This window comes from Poeciliopsis prolifica, unplaced genomic scaffold, assembly GCF_027474105.1.
Source record: "Poeciliopsis prolifica strain line A6 unplaced genomic scaffold, Auburn_PproV2 SCAFFOLD019, whole genome shotgun sequence".
NCBI classification, from domain to species: Eukaryota; Metazoa; Chordata; class Actinopteri; order Cyprinodontiformes; family Poeciliidae; genus Poeciliopsis; species Poeciliopsis prolifica.
Genome location: NW_026562394.1, coordinates 3,381,436 through 3,387,909, shown reverse-complemented (window position 1 = coordinate 3,387,909; position 6,474 = coordinate 3,381,436). Strand labels below are relative to the sequence as shown.

Sequence of the window (6,474 nt, the reverse complement as noted above, 5' to 3'; positions counted from 1 at the left end):
TCATGTTTGGCTTTGCTCAATGCAGTGATGATGAAAATGTTTTCTCTTTGCATATAAATCTGTGCTGCAGCTTTTCAAAAACAAACACTTTTCTTAAAGAAAGGTTACATGTAGATATGCACCCATCAAGTTTAGAAATTAGCTGTTCAGATCGTGAAAAATTGTGCAATTTTTTTTATTCTCCATTAAATGCATTACAACTAACAACTCCTATAATTATAGAAACCAAAAGCACACACTTTAGATCCCTTTTTTAAGTTAATAATGATTAGACAATGATAAGGACATTTGAAGCATAAATTGGGAAAATCTTATCATTCCTTCATTCTCAGTCTGACTGAAAATGAAGGAAGAAAAATCGTGTTGTTTTCAGAATGGATAAGAAAAACAATATTTGAAATTTATCAAACATAGTTCAGAAAATCCCCAGAAAATCTGAAAAACAAATTGGAAAAAAAATCCCCCTCCACTGAGCAGCTGCAGTACTCAGTTTCTGTCTTTGTTCACCTCTGTGTGAGTACTACAGGCGGTTGGTATGAAAATATTCAGAAATAGTGAAAGAAATCAGTCAAAATTTGTCAACAATTTTTTGGAAAACAAATTATTTCGCAGGTATCTTCCTTAACACAGATACCTGCGAAATAAAGTCGGCATCATTGTTCGTCTGCATTGTAAATGGGTTGGAATATATTTCAAATGAGTTCAAATAAAATGATCTGAATTGGTTTAAGATATGGTTGGATTTTCTCTCCAGGCTCAGGACTTGGAGAGTCCTTTGCTCTCTGAGTCTTGGGTTAAAATCTTTATGAAAAACCCAAAGTTAATATAGGCCAGAAAAGGCCTGATTGGTGCATCTCTACTTAAAAAAGGGCAGTACTATATTTTATAGTTCAACTTTATTGTTAAACAATTATGTTTGGTCATGTCTGAAACTTAAACACACCAACAATCGATTGGATTTATAGTCGAAACATGGTTCAAACTGTAAAAGCAACAAGCTCTGAGTTTTTGCCTATTTGAATAACATCATATTCATGTTTTTTTTTTTTACTTTTCACAATAACAATAGACAATTGCCCCTCCAGCTACTCGCTCCGCCCTTTCTGAGCCGCCGTCCTTCTGTGTTCCTCAGGCTGAGGTAGTAGGTTGTATAGTTCAGAGTGACACCACAGGAGATAACTGTACAGCCTCCTAGCTTTCCCTGAGGAAACACAACACACTCTACTCTCACCAGGAATTTAAATTTGAACAACTTTGATGCATTTGCGGGGTTTTTTGAAATTATTTCTAAAAAAGAAGAATGCTACATTTTCAATGTTTTCACATTTTTACAGAAAAAAAATAAAAAAATCTGGACCAGCTAAAAAAGACAAGCATCTCATCCCGTGTGACAATATTTGTGACAGAAAGAGCTAATTAAAATCCTAACAGAGCACAGGACAATGCTTCAGATGTTTGAGAGTCAAGGGAAAAGTACCGTTGCATTGAGGTTTGTGGGACGTTGTAATGAAAGAGATGCCGCTGAATGGGGAAAACACCATACACCCGCAAAGGGAAGAGCACGGTTTTGGCAGCCAATTATGAACAAAGTTCAATTTCACTTAACCAAAACGATATATTTCCTCAGTGCAACTATGCGGTGAACATGCTGCTGCGATAAAAACAACTTTCACTGCTTCAGACCAAGAAACCCACAGACCCCAAAATCATCTACAGCAACTGGGGGTTTACTTATTTATTGTTTAATTTGGGCTGTACTCTGATTGATTTCCTGTGCATGCTCGCAGAAAATTCAGCTGGTTCCGATTAACATGTTTCTGTGAATAAACTTCTGATCAAATTCTGCTTAAACAGGGATTTTATTTGTAAATTGCCTGGCACTAAGGATGATTAAAAGCAGCCAGACAAATAATAGGATAAGCATAATTTTGAATGAACATATTTATTTTTTTTTCTTTCAAAGAAGTTTTCAGATGTGATCTCGGAGGCTTTGGCCGGTTGTTCCTGGTGCTGTGGTATGCTGCTGTGTGCAGATGTGAAGTACGTGGAGCATCGTGGTGATGAGAGGCTGTTTCCACTTAAACTCTTTGCTCTCTGTCTCAAGGCCACCGGGTTCGACAGCAGTGGGGTTAGGGAGCTCTTTGAGCCAGAATGAAGAAGAGGCCCTGGGTACGGGGTAGCTTTTCTCAGCGCGCGAGCGTGTACAGTTACAGCAGACACAACATTAATCTGCCGGGTTTATTTAGTCAGTGCATAAGTACTCTAGTTTGTATTTCTTGCCCTCGTGCAAGCAAAGTGCTTCATTTTGTTTTGCTTTTTGTGGATTTCTGTTTTGTGCTTTGCATCCTTCTTTGTGTGCTACGGTTCTCTCTCTCCGTGGGGTAGTGTGACACTCTGTACAGCAGGAGGCACCATCGAGCTCTCTCGTTCATCCCCCATGCACACACACTCCACTTTCCTTGTATATTATCTGAACATTAATAGTTACTCACGTGTTCTGACTGTAAATGTGGATCTAAACTGGGAGCTTTCCGAACAAAAAAAGTTTTTTAAACTGCTCGGAAAAATGTAGAAAATTAAAATACGGAACCGAACGATAGATTTTTATCGGGCTGAGCTTTACAAGACGAAGATAAAAACCAGCAGAGGGACAGAATGGGACCACACAGGCTTCTTACTGCCTTTACTGATCACTGTCCATTGTGTGCTGTCCCTGTAAAGAACCCTGTTCCGGTAATTCCCTCTTCTCCCCAGTCCTCTCGCTTTCGTCTTTCATCTCTTCTTTTTTTTCCACAATCCTTTTCTGCTACTTTAAAGGAGTAACATTGATCAAACATTGGAGTACCAACCAGCAGGCGTACAGTTACATTTCCTTTACCTCTTCCTGAACCAGTGCGTTTACTCCCTTCTCCCTCCTTTTCTGTTGTTCCCACCCTCCTTTTCTCCATGAAATGCACGCTGTAATACCGACTCACTTTCACAGACACAGAGGGCGAGGGAGACAGGAACAGAATAGTGGACTTGCCGACCGGAGGGGAAATTTTTTTTGTCTAAAATGAAAGTCAGCTTGGGAACGGACACTGTAAGATGAAAACATGCCTCCTTTTTCTTTTTCTTTTTCTGTCTTTGCTCCTTCTCTTATGTGCTCATGTTCAACACTTTCTCCATTCTTCCTGTGCTTCTCTGTTTTTCGGCTTCTCTTTCTACACCAGGCCTTTTTGCAGTCTAAGTGATTTCAGCTGTGGAAGGAAATGAATAGAAAATTATCTGAATTTCCTCACTCTTGTCCTGCTGTTTTGATGTTTTGCGTGCGTGTGTGTGTGTCTGTGTGTGTGTTGGCGTGCGTGTGTGTGTGTCACAGGCAGAGGAGCATGCAGGGGCTCCACAGTTTGTCTGCCCTGGGGACTTGAGCCTACAAAACCATGAAGCATACGAGGCAGAGGAGAGAAAGGCAATCAAAGCGGCACAAGCTCAAGCTGAGAGGTGTGATACAGCTAAAGACAAAGGCCTGAAGAAGGAACGTGAGGCAGATTGTGCCAGGAGACCAGATAGACCGACAGACAGTAGAGTCACATGGAGAAAATAGGCAGGAGCTCTACAGCAACAGGCGTTTCATGTTTCCCCCCCCAAAAAAAATCACTCCTATAGTCGTTTTGGCACTCGTGTGTGTCAGATCTGTTGAATTTAGATTTTTTTAAAAAAATAGCTTTTCTGTTATGTCGTTTCATTTTACGATCCGAGTTGCGATTTATGCAGACAACTTTAGGAAATGCTGAGATTTCACATTCTTGTGGCACGAGGTGTGGATTTTTGAATTGCTTTGGGGGATTTCCTTTGGATTCGACCGTTTTAGACACATTTCTCGTACTTTGCTGTATCACGGCTGTCACTGTGATGTATTTAGTTTTTTCTCTTTCTTATAGCTTCTTTTGTACCGTTCAGCACGGTTTTTACAGTAGCAGCTCAGGCCAATCGATCTGCTCGTTTCTTCCTTGTGCATACCATTCTTGTGCCAGAAAGAACATTTGTTCTTTCTCTAATTTTATTTTATTTTTTTTAAAGGTAGATTTACACGTTAACTCTTTCTGACTTTGTCGTGGTCCGCAGTCCTCACTACTTCCTGATCTAAACTTGTCTGTCCCTCTCCCCTTTAACATTGCACCTGCTTCCCCCTGCATCTCTCTCTGTGTTTCCCTGCCTCTCCTTCTGTTTCTCTCCGGCTGCACATGGTACAGTCTCGCATGTCTGAGCACCAGACGGCTAGACGGCAGCAATCTGCTCGAGAAGCCTCGTGCACTACTTTGAGTGATCCATTGAACAAAGCCAGTGAAGGCGGCACTAAAATCTTCCTCTACTTTTCTCTGCAGCATTCTCTCTTTTCCTCTCTCTCCCTTTTCTTTTCCCTTGCAGATTTCTCTCATTTTACGTCTCGTCTGGCCACATCTCCTCTCCCTCTGCTAAGATGACCTGCAGAGACACACGCTGAGGACTGCGGCAGCATAAGCCGCCTCGGCCAACGGGTGAGTTTCTTGCTTTTTCTCCTTCCTTGCGTCTTATCTCACCACTCCTCCCAGCCTCCTGTTTCTTCTCCTTTTCCATATCGCGTGCAGGTCGGATTTTATTCTCTCCGCCACACAAACGAGTTTCTTCCCTTAAAGTAATCGACTGGTGCAGGTTTGCAGGTCTGACAGTCCCGCTGTGCTTGGAGGTGTCGTTGTGATAGAAAATATAAGACCCTGCAGCCCACGTACGAAATCTGTTGTTCTCCTTTTTTCCTTTTTTTCTTTTTTATCTGACTGCTCTGCTAGATTCCGGCTTTTTAAATGAAAAATCAATTTTGTTTGATGCAGGTCTAGCCGAGTCAGGTTGTGGCAGTAACAGGCGAGCCAAATATGCTGAGTCTGATTCATGAGCAACATGTGAGAGTAAAGAGGTCTCTGTCTGGGTGTGTATGGTCAGTCACTGATGACCTACTGTGCATAAACACTCTCAAACGTACATTTGATCAGACTGTAAAGATTTTTGATCTGCAATAGGTGTCGTATTTGATGCATATCCAGGATATAAATAGGCCAAAAAATGTCACTGGAGTTTAAAGTTAATCCATTGCGAGGAATGAGCCTGGCGATGTTGTGATGTGACATCAGTTACAGTACAGCACAAAGCCACAGAGAGCGGAAGCTGCTTTAGCCCGAGCCAAAGCGTCTGCACAGAAAGAGGCCGGACAAGACGTGATCTGTACCTTTCTCATTCCCTGAGACCCTAACTTGTGACGTTTTGCTGTGATGTGCACGGGTTGGGTTCTTGGGAGCTGTGAGGGGCACTCACACATCTCTGTAAAACAAAACGCCAAAACCACGCTTAACATGGCGGAAGGACAGAAACCACAAAGACCAAAAGGCAGCTTCTTTTAAATTATTATCACTATTGTTATTATTTTTATCCAGCAGCACATTCAATCCAGAACGAATGCAAATAGAGATAGCGAAAAAGAGGAACATTGGGTTCCTTTCAGGAAATGGAAGAGTTCAGACCCAGAGGCAGGCACAGCTTGTGGACCGTAGGGGTGGAGATGAGAGGAAAGATGGCTAGAGGAATGTGGCTATGAGAGACATGTGACCGGGGGAGGAGGGATGACCAGACGAGGTGGGGTGACATGGCGATGCACTGTCAGATTTTCAGCAGCATTGTTTTATGGGGAGGTACAGTGAATGAATGAGGAATCTGAGACTTAGGTTACACCCACAGTGTGTAATCTTACACAGACATCGCCACAGACAGAATACAGCAGAACCTCACTTCGGTTGCAGAAGACATTGGACTTGTCATATGCTACAACAAACTGCTAACTACTGTGTAAAACCCTTATCAAGGAAAAGCACCTCCTGTTCCCAGACTCACAATCAAAATGTCTTATCTTGAGAGCAGCACAAAGTACTGGTGAGAGCGTGACACTGAAAGCTCAGTACACTTGTGTTTGACCTCATGAATATCATCTTTTTCCGTATCCAACCAATGAGAGTGGCTTTGTTACTGCATGCCAACGACATTGAAAAGAGAAAGTCGTTCAGAACTAAATAGATACTTATACTTCAATACGCAGGATGGCTTCTTCATTAACAACGATACGAATGTACTCTGGTGAAAAGTTACATTCACAGTGTTTTTCATGCGGCTGGTTGGAGAATAGCATTAGGGGAGCAGCAGTCAAGGTTTTACATGCCGCACAATGCTGCAAGTGAGGTCAGCTGAGGTCTTCATCTGCTGAGTGCCAGACTTTTGCATCGTCATAGTCAACCTTTACTGGTATGTGCAGAGACTAATGAAGTATAGATGACCTGTAAACCCCCATCCCTCCGCCCTGCAGCCACTTCTACAGCAGTTTATTACCTGTATTTTTTACATTTTGTCTCAAGTAGCTCTTAGTGTCTAATGAAACTTCAGCAGCATTTGAATGCAGACACTGTTTGATGT

General features: G+C 42.1%; 1 protein-coding gene across 2 annotated transcripts in view; it reads left to right on the top strand.

Moving 5' to 3' along the window:
• Positions 1-2,525: 2,525 nt before the first annotated feature.
• Positions 2,526-6,474, top strand: part of LOC129368703 (sorting nexin-19-like) — a 47,524-nt gene continuing 43,575 nt past the window's right edge. Inside the window, exons 1-2 of one of the 2 annotated variants that reach the window (XM_055043794.1) lie at positions 2,526-3,082; positions 3,362-4,520. The gene's annotated coding sequence lies outside the window, so the exon portion shown is untranslated. Of the gene's footprint in view, positions 4,521-6,474 lie in introns of both variants that reach the window. The other variant, XM_055043795.1, reaches the window with a different exon arrangement.